The sequence below is a fragment of the Mesoplodon densirostris genome, chromosome 11 (assembly GCF_025265405.1).
Source record: "Mesoplodon densirostris isolate mMesDen1 chromosome 11, mMesDen1 primary haplotype, whole genome shotgun sequence".
Lineage (NCBI taxonomy): Eukaryota > Metazoa > Chordata > Mammalia > Artiodactyla > Ziphiidae > Mesoplodon > Mesoplodon densirostris.
Window position 1 is genome coordinate 2,041,955 of NC_082671.1, and position 22,186 is coordinate 2,064,140.

At 43.6% G+C, this 22,186-nt stretch overlaps 1 protein-coding gene across 3 annotated transcripts in view; it reads right to left on the reverse strand.

Annotated features, from left to right (window-relative positions):
- The window catches only part of USP18 (ubiquitin specific peptidase 18), a 35,783-nt gene extending 19,347 nt beyond the window's left edge, over positions 1-16,436 (reverse strand). For all 3 annotated transcript variants that reach the window (XM_060112522.1, XM_060112523.1, XM_060112521.1), the window contains exon 1: positions 16,373-16,436. The gene's annotated coding sequence lies outside the window, so the exon portion shown is untranslated. The remainder of the gene's footprint in view (positions 1-16,372) is intronic.
- Between the last annotated feature and the right edge of the window lie 5,750 nt (positions 16,437-22,186).

Genomic DNA, 22,186 nt, shown 5'->3' on the forward strand with positions numbered 1-22,186 from the left:
GCAACACAGGCTTCAGCCACCTGTGAATTCTCCCCAGGTGTGTGGGAATCTCAGGAGGAGTCTCTTGTGTTTTGGAGCAAGGTCACAACAACCATACCCTGTCCCTACCTGCCCTGGAGTGCCCACTGGTGTCTGCAGGGCACTGCCTGACAAAGCCATCCATGCACAAATATTCCCTTGTATCTACAAGCAGGGCCTTCACGTGGAAGTGGGATACAAGCCCAGTCCTCCCACTGCCTTGTGCCTTTTCATTTCACCAAGTTCTTCAGCTTTGCGGGAAGCCATCTCTCCCCAGGGCTCAGGCCTGCCCCCGGGTCTAAGCTTGGGCACAACCCATGCTGTTTCCTCAATCACTCCTCTGTCTCCGTGCAAATAAACCTGTGGCCTTCAGATACAACCAGACACTAAATCAATGTCTAGAAGAGGGGCCTCCCTGGTGGTCCAGCGGTTAGGACTTCGTCTTCCAATGCAGGGGGTGCGGGTTCGATCTCTGGTCAGGGAGCTAAGATCCCACATGCCTTGAGGCCAAAAAACTAAAACATAAAACAGAAGCAATATTGCAACAAATTCAATAAGGACTTTAAAAATGGTCCACTTCAAAAAAAATCTTTAAATATCTAGGAGATACTTTTTTTTAATAAATGTATTTATTTATATTTTTTTTTGGCTGCATTGGGTCTTTGTTGCCGAGCGTGGGCTTTCTCTAGTTGTGGTGAGTGGGGGTTACTCTTGGGCTACTCTTTGCTGCGGTGCATGGGCTTCTCATTGAGGTGGCTTCTCTTGCTGCGGAGCACGGGCTCTAGGTGCACGGGCTTCAGTAGTTGTGGCACATAGGCTCAGTAGTTGTGGCTCACGGGCTCTAGAGCACAGGCTCAGTAGTTGTGGCACACGGGTTTAGTTGCTCCGCAGCATGTGGGATCTTCCCAGACCAGGGCTCGAACTCGTGTCCCCTGCACTGGCAGGTGGATTCTTAACCGCTGCGCCACCAGGGAAGCCCTAGGAGATATTCTTAAAAATATAATTACAAGGTCACAGTGTTCGAAGTTTAAGGCTCTTAATATACATAGCTAAATGACTTGCCCCCATCTGTATGCTAGCCAGTGGCTCAGAGGCCCATCAGGATTCAGTGGTTTAATGAAGTAACCTAAGTTCACTGATGTTCACAAGGGCAGGGTTCGTGGGAAAAGTGAGTCTGGATCTGAGTTTATCAAAGAGGAAAGGGTATGGTTTAAAATAAGGGGCACCTTGAGGCAGGGTAGGTGTTATGCAAAAAAGCCCAGGGGTTTGGGGGAGGAGCATGTGGGGAAGAGTGTACAAAGGGCTGTGAGCAGACCTGCACAGGTGAACCCAAGCCAGGACTGGAATAAAATGTAGACATTCCAGAATTTTAGTTTTTATAAAAAGTAAGTGGTCACTAGTGGTCAGGGAAGTGCAAACCTTGACCATAATGAGATACCATTTTACACTATTCAACTGGCAACAGTTAAGAATTCTCATGGAACCAAGTGTTGGAAGGGATGTAGATAAATAGGGTCTTTTATATACTACTAGGGGAGGGTGTAAAATGGTACAGTCGCTTGGGAAAACAACCTGGCATCATCTTGTAAAGTTAAACATTCACTTAACTTCAATCTAAAAATTCAAAAGAGAAATTCTTACATGTGTCCCTGGAGACATGAACAAGAATGTTCATAGCAGTGCTGTTTGTGCAGCAAAAACATGGAAACAGAGACTTCCGGGTAAGATGGCGGAAGAGTAAGACGCGGAAATCACCGTCCTCCCCACGGATACACCAGAAATACAGCTACACGTGGAACAACTCCTACAGAACACCTACTGAACGCTGGCAGAAGACCCCAGACTTCCCAAAAGGCAAGAAACTCCCCACATACCTGGGTAGGGCAAAGCGGAGAGATTCCCGCACAGAGGATCGGTGCCGAGCGGCACTCACCAGCCCAAGAGGCTTGTCTGCTCGCCTCGGCGGTGCTGGAAGCTGAGGCTCGGGCTTCGGTCAGAGCGCAGGGAGAGGACTGGGGCTGGTGGCGAGAACTCAGCCGGAAGGGGGCTAGTGAGCCACAGCTAGCCGGCAGAGAGTCCGGGAAAACTCTGGAGCTGCCGAAGAGGCAAGAGACTTTTTCTTCCCTCTTGGTTTCCTGGTGCGCGAGGAGAGGGGATTAAGAGCGCTGCTTAAAGGGGCTCCAGAGACGGGCGCGAGTCACGACTGAAAGCGCGGAGCCCAGTGACGGGCGTGGGACGCTGGGGCTGCTGCTGCCGCCGCCAAGAGGCCTGTGTGCAAGCGTAGGTCACTCTCCACACCTCCCCTCCCGGGAGCCTGTGCAGCCCGCCAGGGGCGGCTTCCCTGGGAGAACGCACGGCGCGCCTCGGGCTGGTGCAACGTCACGCCGACCTCTGCCGCTGCAGGCTCGCCCCGCACTCCGTGCCCCTCCCTCCTGCCCGGCCTGAGTGAGCCAGAGTCCCCGAAGAGGCTGCTCCTTTAACCCTGTCCTGTCTGAGCGAAGAACAGACGCCCTCCGGCGACCTACACGCAGAGGTGGGGCCAAATCCAAAGCTCAGACCCAGGAGCTGTGAGAACAAATAAGAGAAAGGGAAACCTCTCCCAGCAGCCTCAGAAGCAGCGGATTAAAGCTCCACAATCAACTTGATGTACCCTGCATCTGTGGAATACATGAATGGACAACAAATCACCCCAAATTGAGGAGCCAGGAGTCAGTGCTGTGCCTCGGAGGTGGGAGAGCCAACTTCAGGACACTGGTCCACAAGAGACCTCCCAGCTCCACATAATATCAAACGGCGAAAATCTTCCAGAGATCTCCATCTCAACACCAGCACCCAGCTTCACTCAACGACCAGCAAGCTACAGTGCTGGACACCCTATGCCAAACAACTAGCAAGACAGGAACACAACGCCACCCATTAGCAGAGAGGTGGCCTAAAATCATAAAAAGTCCGCAGACACCCCAAAACACACCACCAGACGTGGACCTGCCCACCAGAAAGACAAGATCCAGCCTCACCCACCAAAACACAGGCACTAGTCCCCTCCACCAGGAAGCCTACACAACCCACTAAACCAACCTTAGCCACTGGGGACAGACACCAAAAACAACGGGAACTACGAACCTGCAGCCTGCAAAAAGGAGACCCCAAACACAGTAACATAAGCAAAATGAGAAGACAGAAAAACACACAGCAGGAGAAGGAGCAAGATAAAAACCCACCAGACCTAACAAATGAAGAGGTAATAGGCAGTCTACCTGAAAAAGAATTCAGAATAATGATGGTAAAGATGATCCAAGATTCTATTTCCCAGATCCAAAATCTTGGAAATAGAATAGACAAAATGCAAGAAACAGTTAACAAGGACCTAGAAGAACTAAAGATGAATCAAGCATCGATTAAAAACACAATAAATGAAATAAAAAATACTCTAGATGGGATCAATAGCAGAATAACTGAGGCAGAAGAACGGATAAGTGAGGTGGAAGATAAAATAGTGGAAATAACTGCTGCAGAGCAAAATAAAGAAAAAAGAATGAAAAGAACAGAAGACAGTCTCAGAGACCTCTGGGACAACATTAAATGCACCAACATTCGAATTATAGGGGTTCCAGAAGAAGAAGAGAAAAAGAAAGGGACTGAGAAAATATTTGAAGAGATTATAGTTGAAAACTTCCCTAATATGGGAAAGGAAATAGTTAATCAAGTCCAGGAGGCACAGAGAGTCCCATACAGAATAAATCCAAGGAGAAATACGCCAAGACACATATTAATCAAACTGTCAAAAATTAAACACAAAGAAATCATATTAAAAGCAGCAAGGCAAAAACAACAAATAACACACAAGGGAATCCCCATCAGGATAACAGCTGATCTCTCAGCAGAAACTCTACAAGCCAGAAGGGAGTGGCAGGACATAATTAAAGTGATGAAGGAGAAAAACCTGCAACCAAGATTACTCTACCCAGCAAGGATCTCATTCAGATTTGATGGAGAAATTAAAACGTTTACAGACAAGCAAAAGCTGAGAGAGTTCAGCACCACCAAACCAGCTTTACAACAAATGCTAAAGGAACTTCTCTAGGCAAGAAACACAACAGAAGGAAAAGACCTACAATAATGAACCCAAAACAATCAAGAAAATGGGAATAGGAACATACATACCGATAATTAACTTAAATGTAAATGGACTAAATGCTCCCACCAAAAGACACAGATTGGCTGAATGGATACAAAAACAAGACCCATATATATGCTGTCTACAAGAGACCCACTTCAGACCTAGAGACACATACAGACTGAAAGTAAGGGGATGGAAAAAGATATTCCATGCAAATGGAAACCAAAAGAAAGCTGGAGTAGCAATTCTCATATCAGACAAAATAGACTTTAAAATAAAGACTACTAGAAGAGACAAAGAAGGACACTACATAATGATCAAGGGATCGATCCAAGAAGAAGATATAACAATTGTAAATATTTATGCACCCAACATAGGAGCACCTCAATACATAAGGCAAATACTAACAGCCATAAAAGGAGAAATCGACAGTAACACAATCATAGTAGGGGACTTTAACACCCCACTTTCACCAATGGACAGATCATCCAAAATGAAAATAAATAAGGAAACACAAGCTTTAAATGATACATTAAACAAGATGGACTTAATTGATATTTATAGGACATTCCATCCAAAAACAACAGAATACACATTTTTCTCAAGTGCTCATGGAACATTCTCCAGGATAGATCATATCTTGGGTCACAAATCAAGCCTTGGTAAATTTAAGAAAATTGAAATTGTATCAAGTATCTTTTCCGACCACAATGCTATGAGACTAGATATCAATTACAGGAAAAGAGCTGTAAAAAATACAAACACATGGAGGCTAAACAATACACTACTTAATAACAAAGTGATCACTGAAGAAATCAAAGGGGAAATTTAAAAATACCTAGAAACAATGACAATGGAGACACGACGACCCGAAACCTATGGGATGCAGTAAAAGCAGTTCTAAGAGGGAAGTTTATAGCAATACAATCCCACCTTAAGAAACAGGAAACATCTCGAATAAACAACCTAACCTTGCACCTAAAGCAATTAGAGAAAGAAGAACAAAAACATCCCAAAGTTAGCAGAAGGAAAGAAATCATAAAAATCAGATCAGAAATGAAGGAAACAATAGCAAAGATCAATAAAACTAAAAGCTGGTTCTTTGAGAAGATAAACAAAATTGATAAACCATTAGCCAGACTCATCAAGAAAAAAAGGGAGAAGACTCAAATCAATAGAACTAGAAATGAAAAAGGAGAAGTAACAACTGACACTGCAGAAATAAAAAAGATCATGAGAGATTACTACAAGCAACTCTATGCCAATAAAATGGACAACCTGGAAGAAATGGACAAATTCTTAAAAATGCACAACCTGCCAAGACTGAATCAGGAAGAAATAGAAAATATGAACAGACCAATCACAAGCACTGAAATTGAAACTGTGATAAAAAATCTTCCAACAAACAAAAGCCCAGGACCAGATGGCTTCACAGGTGAATTCTATCAAGCATTTAGAGAAGAGCTAACACCTATCCTTCTGAAACTCTTCCAAAATATAGCAGAGGGAGGAACACTCCCAAACTCATTCTACGAGGCCACCATCACCTTGATACCAAAACCAGACAAGGATGTCACAAAGAAAGAAAACTACAGGCCAATATCACTGATGAACATAGATGCAAAAATCCTCAACAAAATACTAGCAAACAGAATCCAACAGCACATTAAAAGGATCATACACCATGATCAAGTGGGGTTTATTCCAGGAATGCAAGGATTCTTCAGTATACGCAAATCAATCAACGTGATACACCACATTAACAAATTGAAGGAGAAAAACCATATGATCATCTCAATAGATGCAGAGAAAGCTTTCGACAAAATTCAACACCCATTTATGATAAAAACCCTGCAGAAAGTAGGCATAGAGGGAACTTTCCTCAACATAATAAAGGCCATATATGACAAACCCACAGCCAGCATCGTCCTCAATGGTGAAAAACTGAAACCATTTCCACTAAGATCAGGAACAAGACAAGGTTGCCCACTCTCACCACTCGTATTCAATATAGTTTTGGAAGTTTTAGCCACAGCAATCAGAGAAGAAAAGGAAATAAAAGGAATCCAAATCAGAAAAGAAGAAGTAAAGCTGTCACTGTTTGCAGATGACATGATACTATACATAGAGAATCCTAAAGATGCTACCAGAAAACTACTAGAGCTAATCAATGAATTTGGTAAAGTTGCAGGATACAAAATTAATGCACAGAAATCTCTGGCATTCCTATATACTAATGATGAAAAATCTGAAAGTGAAATCAAGGAAACACTCCCATTTACCATTGCAACAAAAAGAATAAAATATCTAGGAATAAACCTACCTAAGGAGACGAAAGACCTGTATGCAGAAAATTATAAGACACTGATGAAAGAAATTAAAGATGATACAAATAGATGGAGAGATGTACCATGTTCTTGGATTGGAAGAATCAACATTGTGAAAATGACTCTACTACCCAAAGCAATCTACAGATTCAATGCAATCCCTATCAAACTACCACTGGCATTTTTCACAGAACTAGAGCAAAAAATTTCACAACTTGTATGGAAACACAAAAGACCCCGAATAGCCAAAGCAATCTTGAGAACGAAAAATGGAGCTGGAGGAATCAGGCTCCCTGACTTCGGACTATACTACAAAGCTACAGTAATCAAGACAGTATGGTACTGGCACAAAAACAGAAAGATAGCTCAATGGAACAGGATAGAAAGCCCAGAGATAAACCCATGGACATATGGTCACCTTATCTTTGATAAAGGAGGCAGGAATGTACAGTGGAGAAAGGACAGTCTCTTCAATAAGTGGTGCTGGGAAAACTGGATAGGGACATGTAAAAGTATGAGATTAGATCACTCCCTAACACCATACACAAAAATAAGCTCAAAATGGATTAAAGACCTAAATGTAAGGCCAGACACTATCAAACTCTTAGAGGAAAACATAGGCAGAACACTCTATGACATAAATCACAGCAAGATCCTTTTTGACCCACCTCCTAGAGAAATGGAAATAAAGACAAAAATAAACACATGGGACCTAATGAAACTTCAAAGCTTTTGCACAGCAAAGGAAACCATAAACAAGACCAAAAGACAACCCTCAGAATGGGAGAAAATATTTGTAAATGAAGCAACTGACAAAGGATTAATCTCCAAAATTTACAAGCAGCTCATGCAGCTCAATAACAAAAAAACAAACAACCCAATCCAAAAATGGGCAGAAGACCTAAATAGACATTTCTCAACAGAAGATATACAGACTGCTAACAAACACATGAAAGGATGCTCAACATCTTTGCTCATTAGAGAAATGCAAATCAAAACTACAATGAGATATCATCTCACACCTGTCAGAATGGCCATCATCAAAAAATCTAGAAACAATAAATGTTGGAGAGGGTGTGGAAAAAAAGGAACACTCTTGCACTGCTGGTGGGAATGTGAATTGGTACAGCCACTATGGAGAACGGTATGGAGGTTCCTTAAAAAACTACAAATAGAGCTACCATATGACCCAGCAATCCCACTACTGGGCATATACCCTGAGAAAACCATAGTTCAAAAAGAGACGTGTACCAAAATGTTCATAGCAGCCCTATTTACAATAGCCCGGAGATGGAAACAACCTAAGTGTCCATCATCAGATGAATGGGTAAAGAAGATGTGGCACATATATACAATGGAATATTACTCAGCCATAAAAAGAAATGAAATTGAGCTATTTGTAATGAGGTGGATGGACGTAGAGTCTGTCATACAGAGTGAAGTAAGTCAGAAAGAGAAAGACAAATACTGTATGCTGACACATATATATGGAATTTAAGAAAAAAAAATGTCATGAAGAACATAGGGGTAAGACAGGAATAAAGACACAGACCTATTAGAGAATGGACTTGAGGATATGGGGATGGGGAAGGGTAAGCTGTGACAAAGTGAAAGAGCAGCATGGACATATATACACTACCAAACGTAAGGTAGATAGCTAGTGGGAAGCAGCCGCATAGCACAGGGAGATCAGCTCGGTGCTTTGTGACCGCCTGGAGGGGTGGGATAGGGAGGGTGGGAGGGAGACGCAAAAGGGAGGGGATATGGGAACATATGTATATGTATAACTGATTAAATTTGTAAAATAAAAAAAAACAGAATAAAAATTTAAAAAAAAAAACAAAAAAACATGGAAACAATCCAAGCGCTCGACCCAAATGTCAGAAGAGTGGGTACATGAGCTGTAATAAATTTACACAATGAAACAATATTCCTCAGTTGTACCTGAGTGAACATGTCACAATAGGGTGAATCTTAGAAACACAATGTTGAGTCAAAAGGCAATTCTTAGAAGATGATAACTAGTATTTCTTTTTGTAGATTCAAACTCAAGGAAAATGAGACATTATGCTATTTAGGCATCAACGTGCATGTGTGACAAAGATTTTTAAATGGATAACGAAGATCTAAAAGACCAGGCCAAGGACTTCCCTGGTGGCACAGTGGTTACGACTCTGTGCTCCCAATGCAGGGGGCCCGGGTTCAATCCCTGGTCAGGGAACTAGATCCCACGTGCATGCTGCAGCTAAGAATTCGCATGCCGCAACTAAGGAGCCCGTGAGCTGCAACTAAGGAGCCCGCCTGCCGCAACTAAGACCCGGAGCAGCCAAATAAATAATAAATACATACATATGTTAAAAAACCAAAAAAAGACCAGGTCATTACCTCCAATGGGCAGGCAGAGGGATGAGAGAAGTAGAGAGCATGTAATCGCCAGTAATGTTCTAGTTTGGGGGGAAGGGTTTCATAAGTGTTTATTTTATCATTAATTAGTTAATTAATTAATTGGGACTTGGAGTCAAGGCCAGTGGTCTGAGGCAAACAGACATGGTCTGATGCGGGTGTGGAGTCATTCTCTGCAAAGAGCACGCACACAGCCCAGCCGTGGAGGCACAGCTAACTCAACTGCTGACAGACCTGAACCACAAATCACTTCCAGGACCTTCCCCAACAAGCTCAGTTTTAATTGGCTAGAGAAGTCCTTCCGGCAGATGCCCTTCGATCTCTCTCTCCAGTAAGAAAAGCTGAAGCCAAACCAGGCGCGGGAGTGTCGGCACTGCCCCCTAGTGGACACATGGGAATGTCCCGGGGGACGTGGGCTGAAGACAGACGGCCAAGGCTGGTACCAAGTAAACAGACATGAGCACACACCCAAGGACAGAGAATAAAAGACCTAAAACGAAAACCCTGAATCATACTGTAAGACCAGTCGTTCCCACCTACTGCCAGAGCACTTAATGATAGTGGCACCGCATCCAAATGCATGCTAAACGTTGTATGAAGACTTACATTGTTCAGATGAAGTAGGAAAGTACCAAAGCGTGGCTTCACTTTATTATTATTATTCATCTGAGATCTGCTCCTTGGCCTCAGCCTTTGAAAGGCCATCCACCAAATGCCCACCTCAGTCCCCTTCTGGTGTCCCTGCGCTGGTACACAATCAAGTGATCACTTTGGTTACTACCCCATGTGACCAGTGTAACAAAAAGGGGGAGGGTCACTTGGATTAACTGTTAATATCTGAATATCCAGTTGCAAATGATCCACACAACTTAGGGCAGAAAATCTCATATATTGTACTTTGTATGTTGAGATATAAAAGCATAATTTTCACTGCAAAAGAAAGATGCTGCAACAGTGAATGGTCTGGGCCATTATATGCATAAAATTATTTTAAAATCTTAAAAAAGGAAAAGAGGGCTTCCCTGGTGGCGCAGTGGTGGAGAGTCCGCCTGCCGATGCAGGGGACACGGGTTCGTGCCCCGGTCTGGGAAGATCCCACATGCCGCGGAGCGGCTGGGCCCGTGAGCCGTGGCCGCTGAGTCTGTGCGTCCGCAGCCTGTGCTCCGCAATGGGAGAGGCCACAACAGTGAGAGGCCCGTGTACCGCAAAAAAAAAAAAAAAGGAAAAGAAATGAATACATATAGTAAAGAGAAAGTAAGTTTGCTAAATAGTTTATAGAGGCTATTATATCTTTTTTGGCTTACAACTTTATTAAATTTTAAAAGTAATTGAAAATAACAGAGTTAGGGCTTCCCTGGTGACGCAGTGGTTGAGAGTCCGCCTGCCGATGCAGGGGACACGGGTTCGTGCCCCGGTCTGGGAGGATCCCACATGCTGCGGAGCGGCTGGGCCCGTGAGCCATGGCCGCTGAGCCTGCGTGTCCGGAGCCTGTGCTCCGCAGTGGGAGAGGCCACAACAGTGAGAGGCCCGCCTACTGCAAAAAAAAAAAAAAAAAAGAAAAAAAAGAAAATAACAGAGTTAGACTTTGCAAAATTGTTTGGTATGCCAGCCTTCTCATAATATTAAACAAAATAATCTTTAAGAATTGTATTTAAATTTTAATTATTTAATCCCAATTAAGCCATGAGTCTTTCAAGAAAAAAACCCTATTTGCAAATTCTTCACATCTTGTGAAGATGAATTAAAACCAGAACATCAACTTTACCACTTATCATGAGGAGGAAAAACTCCAAATGTATCTACAAAAAAATCAATAATTAAATCATCATTCAATCCAGGTGTGATAAAGAATATAAAAAATCTGAAAAGAACCAAAGCACCCAAAACACAGTTTGTTCTCACTAGTCAAACTTCAAAAACCACAGACTACACACATGAATCAAGCACACTGCTCTATGTAATGTTTGGTCTACTTAAGGAGGCTAAAAACTGTTGTTCAAATGATGGCTTTAGATTGTCACTCAGTTTAATAGTTGGAAATAACACTCTCAACTTTTGACAGTCACCCAAACTATGAATCCTAGGGACAACATTGCTCTGGAAAATACATTCCTAAAAATAATTTTCCTGAATTATATTCTGCTGTGCACACAAAGAAACAGTGATAGTTTTAAATGTGCTACTTCTATATCATGTATATCAGGCATCTGAACAGGCAGAAACAACCAGACCCTCTTTTAAACAGCACGGTGGGTTAATGGTGAGTTCGGTCAGATTCTCTCCTTGCAAGTCTGATTGAAGAAATATTTATAGACTGGAAAACCAGTATTTTAAATGCCAATGCCATACAGTTGTCATCAACAGTGGAACAAAGAAGATGAAGGCTATGAATGGTTTGGGAATCACAGACTTAGGGCTGACTTGGTGAGTACACAACCTGTGTAGCTGCCCAGACTTGCATTCAGAAGAGCCCGGCTTGGTTTAATGCTCTCCTGTTGCAGTCCTGAAATTCTTCACAATTGTTTAATAAGGAGCCCCAAGTTTTTACTTTGCTAGGGGACCTGCAAGCTATGTAGACTGTCTTGTATATAGTGTTTTGTTCACATCCTTCAGTATGCATACAGGAGGGTAATTACAGCACAGAAGAATGTAACAAGAAATCCTGGTCAGAGGAGAAAGATGGGGAGACGGTTTCATCATCCTTCATCAGAGACTTTGGAATACTCTCATCAAGTACTTATGTGAGATGTTCAAACACTATGGGGTAGCAGACACTATGTGTTTAAAAGGCTACTAAGACAGTAACGACCACGGGGTGGTGGGGGGAAGCCCTAATGCTGTAGCTTTCAGAACTTAACACCTGCAGTTTGTTCACTAGAAACTACTGAAGTAACCACACTAAAAGTTTTCTTGAGAATCCAAATATTTCTCATGCGACACCTGCTGTAAGATCCTCCCGTTCTTCAGTCCCAGTGATGTGCTGAAATTACTGTGCACTTAAGCAAAGGTGAGGGGCAAATGGCCTCAACTGTAACCAAACACTGAGTCTAACACTCAGCCCTTTAGTGTTCTGCCAAAAGGTTAAAAGCTTTCCTGGATGCACCGAGATTTTCAGTGTGTTTTCTCAATTAATGGCTACTAAGAGTTCAGTTCTTATCTGAAGAGGAGCTGGGTCCTCAACTTTTTTCTTTTGTTCTGCTAAAATATTGGCAACCACTGGTCCAGCATCTTGGAAGCAGGTAGGCAGGTCTCTGGACCAGCAGCAACAGCATCACCTGAAGTTTGTTAAAAAGGCAGGACTGGAATCTGCCTTTTGACAAGATTCCTAGGTGATCTACGCAAGCATTAAGGTTGAGAAGCTGTTCTAGACAAGCACTGACCAAGCTCAGGCTGCAGGGGACTGGCCACCGGCATAGAGGATCTACTGCAGACCAGCTACCTTCAGGTCATTTCATGAAGACCGTTTTCAGTTCAGTCCCAGCGTTGCTCTCCCTAAAGGTACATGATTCCCGGCTGCTTTATTTCCATTTAAGGGGTCACCAGTGAAGACCTCCCGGTGTTACTTGTGCAGAGAGATCTTTCAGTCCGTGTACACAGCAGCAGCCAGCTACTGGGAGTGGACACTGCCACAGCCAGCCTGGACGACCACTTGGCAACATGTACCGCAACCTTGAAAATGACCCCAGTGGACGCCTGTCATTTCTGCCAGCCCAGTGCCCCACCTTTTGGCAGCATATTCACCTTTTCTTTACAAACTTTATCTCCACTTTCAGAATATGAGTACTGGGTGGAGCCCACACGCACAGCCTGGCTCAAAGCCCTGGCCACTGAGGGCCCAAAGTGACTGTTTCAGCAATGGTCATGTGACCCGCTCAGGGCTGATCATAATCAGCCTCTTACAAGGCGTTTTAAGCCAGAAGAACATAAATCAGACCATCTTTTCTACCACAGGAAGAAAAACCACCAGCCAAGGAAAAGAGCCAATGACAGGAAACAGAACCAAGAGATGGAGAAAGAGACAGAACCCTGCGGCTGCCAGCTGAAGCCCTGGGTCCCACCCAGCCCCCAGCTGCCTGCCACTCTCAGTCGCCTCTGCTGTTCTTAACTTCAGTTTGAAATGGGTTCCCGTCACTTGTAGCTGAAAGACTACTGATTAACACTGACTCTACCTTAGGATTCTATCTTCAAGAAACAAAGACACAAAGATCTATGTAAAAGACTGTTCACCAAAATTCATTTCTATAGCTTATTTTCTTTCTGTGTTTTACAAATTGTATAGTCTGAACACAATTTTATAAAACATAAACCTAACTACGTATACACACAGAAAAAGGACTGGGACAAAACATATCAAAAATGTCATTAAAGGCTAACTCTAATTGGTGAGATTACAAATCATTTTTGTCTATTTCTGGATTATTTCTCTTAATTTCCAAATTTCCTGTAATTAATTAATATGTGATTTTTAAATAAGCAATAATTCATTTAAGGCACAGATTTCATTTCTTTTAAGGGAGGCTTTGTTTGGCAATAGTGTTCCTATTCCAAGATCCAAAAAATTAATGAATTAGGGATGAGAAGTCTTAGAATTTTTTTTCTCAATTCTGTTATAAAATGTGAAGGAAGGAGAACATCCGAAGTTGGGAAACAGCTAAATATAAGTGGCATAATTAACAGATTCATGTTAAATGGCTCAGATAACAAAATCTCTTTTCTTAGTAAATATTTACTTTCAATAGTCATAAACAGCTGTTCCTCTTACGAGGCTCAGCCTAGGAAAGTCAAACCGAGAGAGAAATGATGGCAGTTGACAACTCCACGAGCGAAAAATAGGACTTTGAGACCACATCGAGGGAAATCTGATGAAACAGTAGAAAGGGACTGTTTTCCAGAGACACTATTCTGCACTGTGCCAAAACCTCGAAAATACGACAGTAAAACCCAGGAGGCATCATTTGGGCCAGCTGGCAGGCCAGATCGCAAAGAGCAACAGAAAAAGTCAGGAAACTTCAGAGCTGATCACAGAGGAGAGGCAGTTTAAGTGGGGCAGAAAAGGAAGGAAAAGAACAGAAGCGTTCTCTGTGAGCAGGGATGCACCTCAACGCGTTGGCTGGTGATCACCCCCAGAGTTTCTTTCCCTGAAGCCTTTGTGGTGTAAACAGAGCAAATAACGAGAGCTGTGTCCTTTGTCCTCTCTTCCAAGGAAAGGGTGTAAAAGTTGTTTTAAAGGAAGTCTGAATTCTGTGGAATCACTCGGTTTTGGCCCTGTATCCATTTAGATGTTAGCCTGGGATTCTTTGGGAAACTGCACCCCTGGAAGAAAATGAGGATTTCTAAAAGAATTGTTTCAGCAGCTGTTAATGTAGGTAAGAACACAGCAATGTCTTTGAAGATTCTTTAGACAGCAAAAGCATGTGGGATTTCACTTTTGCGACGTTAGTCTCTTCCACTGAGAGACTGATTTGAATTACATTAGTCAAACAGCGTCCAGTTTTCAATTATTTTATAATTTTGTATTGTTGGAAAACACTCAAACTTTGATTCCTGGGTGTTACAGCATGTTTTTAGTTTTAGGCATCAAATTAAGATCTTTGCATTTAAATCGTTGAAGAAAGCAAATTTTAATTTGTTTTCAAAATGTTATCATTAATAAATAGTGATCCTATCAAAAAAAAAAAAAAGGAAGGAAAGTTAAACTTAAAGATCTGAGAAGGATGGGGAAAGGCAAAGTGACCTAAGCAACTGGTGACAGGGAAAAAGAGAATGGATATATTCCAAGGAAGCTGAATTTTCACACTCAACCCCTGACTCAGAAAATGGGCTCCAACACAGGATTCTTAGGGCAGTGAAACTATTCTGATACTACAGTGGTGGATACATGTCACTGTACATTCGTCAGAAGTCACAGAATGCAGAGAACAATGAACCCTAACACGAAGAATGGACTCTGGATGACAATGATGTAGGTTCATCAGCTGTAACAAACTGTCGAAGGTGGAGGCCGCTTTGGAGTCACAGGAAGCAGCAGGGAGTATACAGGACATCTCTGTACTCACTGAAGTTTGCCAGAAACCTAAAATTGCTCTGAAAAGTGAAGTCTAGTATTAAAGTCTATTATTTAAACAAAACTGTTGGTTCCAAAGAAGTAAACTAACGTAGCTCCCACCCTTCCAAAAACTTTTGCCCTTAAAATAAATGGGAGACGTGAATGACAGAAACAGCTGGCTTAGACTGTTCATCATTGTAGTCACAGAAACAACTGGGGTCTTCGGAGAAACAACATAAGACATAATGGAAACCTGAGCTGGCCCTGGTCTCTAGCTGGGCTCTTCACTCACCACTAGATTCTCTACAAGGAAAACTGACTCCATCCTTAAATGCCCAAAGAGGAACAAAATCATCATGCCTGGAACATGACATAAGCCTCACAGTCTTCTAAATCCAACCCATCATGGCAACAACAGATTCAGACCTCATTCTTAATCATTCGTGTGTGTTTCTCAAGTGATGGTAATGTGCTGGGCACACAGATTAGCACACTCCAGATGAAACCCATTTTCCCCTTTGCAAGCTCATCATTGTGTAAAAGTGCCCAAACTGTGCAACGCATTTTTTTTAGTGAAAATACAAAAAGCGGTTTCTTTTTTTTTCAGTTCTTTGATAGTGATCCAAAAACCAAGATGGATCTGTGCACCTGCATTAGTCCGATTTGTATGAGCGCATTAGACCACCTGGATGTCTAGGTCTGAACCGTCTGCCTCACTCTCACAATATAACACCAGAAAGAAATGTTTTAAATATGTGCCTCTTTTTTGAACAATTTCAAAGTATAACTACCTCAGTGCTGTAAAGCATGAAGTTAAAGCCTCTGCTTTAGTTTTCAAAACACTTTGAACCCCGATTTTTCAGGGGCCATAGAATAGAGTTTTAGGTTTAAAGGTCTAAATTTAGCTTTCTTCCAGGAAAAGAGGGAGACGGTAGGAGGCGGATTTTGCAATTTCTTCTTTAATTAAAAACAGTCGTGCAAAAAAAGTCCAAATAAATATATCAGCGTGGGAAAATTTCACTGATCTAATATACGTATTAACGAATACAGACCATTATTATAATTCGCTCAGCCCAAAAAAATCCCATAATTATCCACGTAGCATCTGAGCACAGCCCCGTTGTGCCTTCCCTGGAAAGAAAGCTTCCAAAAGTATCACCAAACTTGCCTCAGGTGCAGCGAAGAGTCAGACCCGCGCTGCTAAGTTGGATGAGGGAGAAACTCAGCAACCGCGTCCGGTCCTCCAGGCAGCGGCTTGGCGGCCGCTGCGGGCGGCGTGAGCGGGGCCCCGTCTGTCCCCACCTAGGTTCCCAAGTCTAGGTCCCCAAGTCTGTCCCCGCACCTCTGCTCCCACCTCGGTCCCCGCGCCTCTGTCCCCACCTCGGCCCCCGCGCCTCTGTCCCCACCTCGGCCCCCGCGTCTGTCCCTGCGACTCAGTCCCTGCGGCTATGTCCCTACCTCGATCCCCGTGCTTCTGTCCCCAGGCGCCGGGAACCTCTCCGCCGGTACCTACGGCCCCGCCTACGGCCCCGCCCCGCCCCGCCCCGCCGCCCAGCTTTCGTTTCCTGCGAACCGAAAGTGAAACTCAACCGAGGCTTCGCCCCGGCGCACGGAGCTAGTGCAGCCGAAGCTGGTTTCGCGTTTAAACGTGCGCGCACTTTGCGTTACATGCCCTTTCCCAGCGGCTCCTAGGATAAGCGCTTCTTTTGACATTTGAAGATCTTCGTAGTAATTAGCGGTCGTCTTACAATCGTTTGGCATTTCGCAGTACACGTGGCAGCATGTTTTTCTTTTTTGAAAACATATAATTTCTTAGATTGGGTATCTTAAAATCGATGGCGCGTAGATTCGATGAAATACGGCACAAGGGTACCAAGCCGTTATCCTATGTTCTGCTCGGAGGGGAGGACCCGCTGTGACCCAGAGCAGTTGGGGAAAAGAAAGTGAACTGCCTCTTGCTGCTTAGAACCTAACTAACATACACTGGATCCCAGAGAAATGCCAGGCTCGCTTCTAAACTCTAAACCTGATTCAATCTATGCAACAGTCTCCTGATGCAGGCCCTATTTGTATCCCAATTCTATAGGAGGGAATATTAAATTTCACAGAGGTTAAGTGACCTGCCCAAGGTCACGAGATTACAAGTGGTGGAGCCAGGATTCCAGAGGGGTCTTAACCTTCGGTCTTAACCCCCCACTGCCACCGCCTTGACTTTAATTTCACCCCTTCATATGAAATGCCAGTTCTGTGAAATCAGGGGCTCACCGGGTGGGCATGCAGATAGGTTAAGGTTCGAAGAGGGATGGACAGCTTGCACATGCGAAACCCTTGTTACCTCTTTCGAATGCACTTCACGTGTGTAGACCCATGGGTGGCAGCAGAAGGGTTGTCTGCCAGGGGCCTTAGACACCCTGCTGGACAGCGGTAGATTTGTGCAGCGAAGCAGAATGGAATCTCCTCACAAGTGCTCAGCCTTTCGGAAAGCCATCCACTGGTCAGGTGTGAGGGTGAGAGGCTTCAGAAACCCAAAGCTGCCGGGGCCTCACTGAGGCTGCGGCCGGTCTGCAGTGAGGTAGTCTGTGTCCTGGTGTGAAGATATACGTAGCATAACGTGTCTGCTGGAAGCTTGAGCAAGGCACATGTATCCGTGCTGCATATACCTGTCGGTGTGCATGAATGCACGTATACCCCGCACTTAAGCTAAGGCTCCCCTTCCCCGCTGTCGGAATGGAAAGCAGGAGAGTGCACCGCGGGGCACATCCTCTCCAGGCTGGGGGTGAGTGTATGCAGCCCGTGCTTACACACGTGCAGTGAATGCAGAGCAATCAATATAACCAATATCACCCACCAGTAAACAGGAGCCTCACGCCCCTGAGGGGAGGGCATGGGGAGAGGGTGTTGTAAATTAGGTATAATTTCTAAGCACTTTAAGTCAGTAGAATTCTAGGGAACAGTTGTATCTGCCTTCAGGGATTCTTAGCAGATTCTACTTGTAGTCAATCACTTCATTCTATTTGAATCTTAGTAACGCAGTGGAGCAAAGGAATTGGCATTGCTGTCCCGGTGTAGCATGGTCAGGGTCAGTCTCGGGGCTGGAGACTGGACTACACAATGTAAGAATCCATAACAATTACTATGAGGCCTGAGCAAGGGTGTTGGCCCCCAAGTACGGTGAGAAGGATAATTGGAACCAGATTTGTCACCAGCAGAGAGGCCAATGGGAGAATGAACCCTACTGTGTTGAACTGGAATGGGAGTTAGTGTGGACTCATGATTTCAGAATGTTTAGAGAGATAGGCAAAGAAACGAATAGAGCGGTAACTGTGTGTGTGCATACTTGTGTCCCCAACTCTGTCCACTGAGAAGGCCTGGACCAGTGACACCCCGATAGCACTGTGCCCATCGAGCACCCAGATTTTGCATTCTAATTGCCATTCTCTAGTTACAGGAGCCAGAGTGCTTAGAGAAATTGTTGTTTTCAGGGTTAAATACAAGATGAGCCTAGGACGCCTTGTTCTGTCAGAAAGTAAGAAAATGCTCAAAGACTGATGAGGACATGTCAAAAGGACATGGACGCCAGCTGGAAGGCACTCCCATTGGCGCAACCTAGGACAATTTGAGCATCAAAATAAGTGACAAAACGGACAGATTATAACTCACTAGATAAAATAGGAACTCACTGTCCACACCCATAAAAATAAATAATTGAATAAGCTCCGAGTTTCATGAGGAACAGAATATTTACACAATTTTAAAACACTTTCCCACCAAACACATAGTATTAATTACTAATATTATGCCTATGTAATATTACATTATACTTACAATAAATGTAAATGTTAATTACAAATGAGAAAAGAAGTACTTTCACTGGACACCACCAGTGATGGGAAATTGAATTATGTGCCATCTGTTAGGATGAAATTGGAGGAACGCAGCATCACTTCTGAGATGCTCCTGTAAAAGTACACAACCTGAATCCATCCATGAGGAAGTACCTGACTAACCCAAACTGAGGAACATTCTACAGAACAGCTGGCCTGTAATCTTCAAAAGTGTCAAGGTCATAAAAAAATTTTTTAAAGGCTTGAGAAACTATTCCAGACCAAAGAGATAATTACAAGTAGATGCAGTAGGAGAGCCTGAACGGGATCCTTTTGCTCTAAAGTACAATATTGGGTCAGCTGGTATAACCTGAATGGGGTCAGAGGACTAGGTAGCAGCAGCCTCACACTAAGGCATTAGGAGAAATGAAGCACCATGTGGAAACTTACTCTCAAATAGTTCAAGGGAAAAAAAAGGTTTGTACTTTTCTGTAAGTTCAGCATTGTTTCAACATTTTTTAACGTAAAAAAGTAATATGGGTTGGTAGTGGTTTTTTCTGAAGTCTATTAAAAAGATTGTGCTCTCGGAGAGCATTAGTTGAAAGATTTCTGAAAACCTTGCCAGAAAGAGTTTAAATTGAAACTGCATAACACCTGTTTCAAAAGAAAGTTTGGGCCCCGAGTAGTTCACACAGTATTTCTGCCTATTTAGGAATTTTTTTGGGTGGCGGGGGACCACGCCCGCACAGCATGTGGGATCTTCCCCCACCAGGGATGGAACCCGGGGCCCCTGCATTGGGAGTGCAGAGTCTTAACCACTGGACCACCAGGGAAGTCCTGGGATATTTTTAATGTCACTGAAATTCTCAGCAGCTGGATTTCTTTCTCTTTATCCTCTTTTTTTTTTTAATTGGATGTATGAGGCAAGAAGCCACACCTTCTGCCCCTCTTGAAAATTCTGCCTTAAAACTTGCTCGCAGAAGAAGGCGCTTGACGGCTTTCTGGGATAACCTAGTTCTGCTTCACAGTGGAAGCTGCTTTAGAGAAGTTCTGTGTGCAAGGTAAGGAGCAATTTATAGAACCTGACACTAATTTTTGCTCTACGAAAAGGGAAAGTGGTGTTTTAAGAAAAAGAAAACAATGACTAATAAAGTTCACTTCTCTGCAAACAGGTGGTTCTGTGTGACCTGTCCACCTCTTCCCTCTGCACAACTCCTGCCCATTTTCCTCTCTGCATTTTGTCAAGATATGCCTTTTTATTTTAAATTTTACTTTATTTTGTAGGGTTCCAAAAACAACTAATAAATTTGCCTTTAAGGTGTGTAGATCGAACCTCCCCCACAGGATTCATCTGGGTGAACAGACTCCTGAGAAGGAGGGCTGGGAGCAAACGGAGCAAACAGGTCTCAGGGCAGCACCAAAACAGCCTGTGGCTTGGTGTCCCTTACCATCCCTGGTCATTCTCTGTCCTCTAGTGATTTGTTGCCTTAATGGAGAACTTTTTTAAATTAAATAGTTTATTTTGGGACTTCCCTGGTGACGCAGTAGTTAAGAATCCACCTGCCAAAGCAGGGGACCGGGGTTCGAGCCCTGGTCTGGGAAGATCCCACATGCTGTGGAGCAACTAAGCCCACGAGCCACAACTACTGAGCCCTCGCACCACAACTACTGAAGCCAGCGCGCCTAGAGCCCGTGCTCTGCAACAAGAGAAGCCACCGCAATGAGAAGCCCGTGCACCGCAATGAAGAGTAGCCCCTGCTCGCCACAACTAGAGAAAGCCCACGCACAGCAACGAAGACCCAACACAGCCAAAAAAATAAATAAATAAATTTATATAAATAAATAAATAGTTTATTTTGGAAAATAAATTTTAGGGACTTCCCTGGTGGCATAATGGCTAAGACTCCATGCTCCCAATGCTGGGGGCCTGGGTTCCATCCCTGATCAGGGAGCGAGATCCCACATGCCTGCTGCAACTAAGAGTTTGCACGCTGCAACTAAGGAGCTGAGAGCTGCAACTAAGACCTGGGGCAACCAAATAAATAAGTAAATAAATAAAATATTTAAAAAAATTAAACGTACAGAAAGGTTACAAAAATATCCCAGTGACACCATATACTCTTCACTCATTATTAACATTTTGGCACACTTTATTACTTTCCTCTCTTATACACACCCACACACCCTATATCAATATATATTAAATCAACTTTTTTGTTTTTTGTTTTTGCTGGCCTATTTGAGAGGAAATAGCAATCAAGACTCGTCAGCTCCAAATAATCTAATATATTGCTAGGGCCAAAAACATGTTCTTATATAACTCCAGTGTAATTATTATCAAGTTCAGGGAATTTAACACTAATACAATATTACTGATATTTTCTAATATATACAGTCAATATTCAAATTTTGCCAGTTATCCCAGTATTGGCCTTTATATCAACTCTTTTTTCCGATACAGAATCTAAGCCATAATCTCATTCATTTAGGTTTTTTATTATTAAACTTTTTATTCTGCGATAATTGTAAAAAATAATGCAGAGAGATTCGAGTTTTCCCATCTTGTAGAACTGTGGCACACATCACAACCAGGATATTGACGCCAATGCAGCCAACGTCAACACAGAACATTCCCATAGACTCAAGAATCCCGGGACTTCCCTGATGGTCCAGTGGTTAAGAATCACCTTCCAATGCAGGGGACGCCAGTTCAATCCCTGATCAGGAAACTAAGATCCCACGTGCCATGGGGCAGCTAAGCCTGCGTGCCACAACTAGAGAGAAGCCCACGCACCACAGCAAAATATCCCACGTGCCGCAACTAAGACCCGACGCAGCAAGAAAGAAAGAAAGAAAGAAAGAAAGAAAGAAAGAGAGAACGAGAGAAAGAGAGAAAAGAATCTTGCAGGTTGCCCTTCATAGACACACCTACCTCCTTCCTGCCCATCCCCCTCCTTAACCTCCGGCAACCACTAATCTGTTCTCCATTTGTATAACTTTGTCATTTCAAAAATGTTATATAGGGGGACTTCCCTGGTCGCACAGTGGTTAAGAATCCGCCTGCCAATGCAGGGGACATGGGTTCAAGCCCTGGTCCAGGAATATCCCACGTGCCACGGAGCAACTAAGCCCGTGCGCCACAACTATTGAGCCTGTGCTCTAGAGCCCGTGAGCCACAACTACTGAAGCCTGCACGCCTAGAACCTGTGCTCCACAACGAGAAGCCCCCTCGATGAGAAGCCCGCGCACCGCAACAAAGGATAGCCCCCTCATGGCACAACTAGAGAAAGCCTGCGCTCAGCAACGATGACCCAATGCAGCCAAAAATAAAAAATAAATAAACTAAAAAAAAACTTTGAGGGCCTCCCTGGTGGCGCAGTGGTTGAGAGTCCGCCTGCCGATGCAGGGGATACGGGTTCGTGCCCCGGTCTGGGAGGATCCCATATGC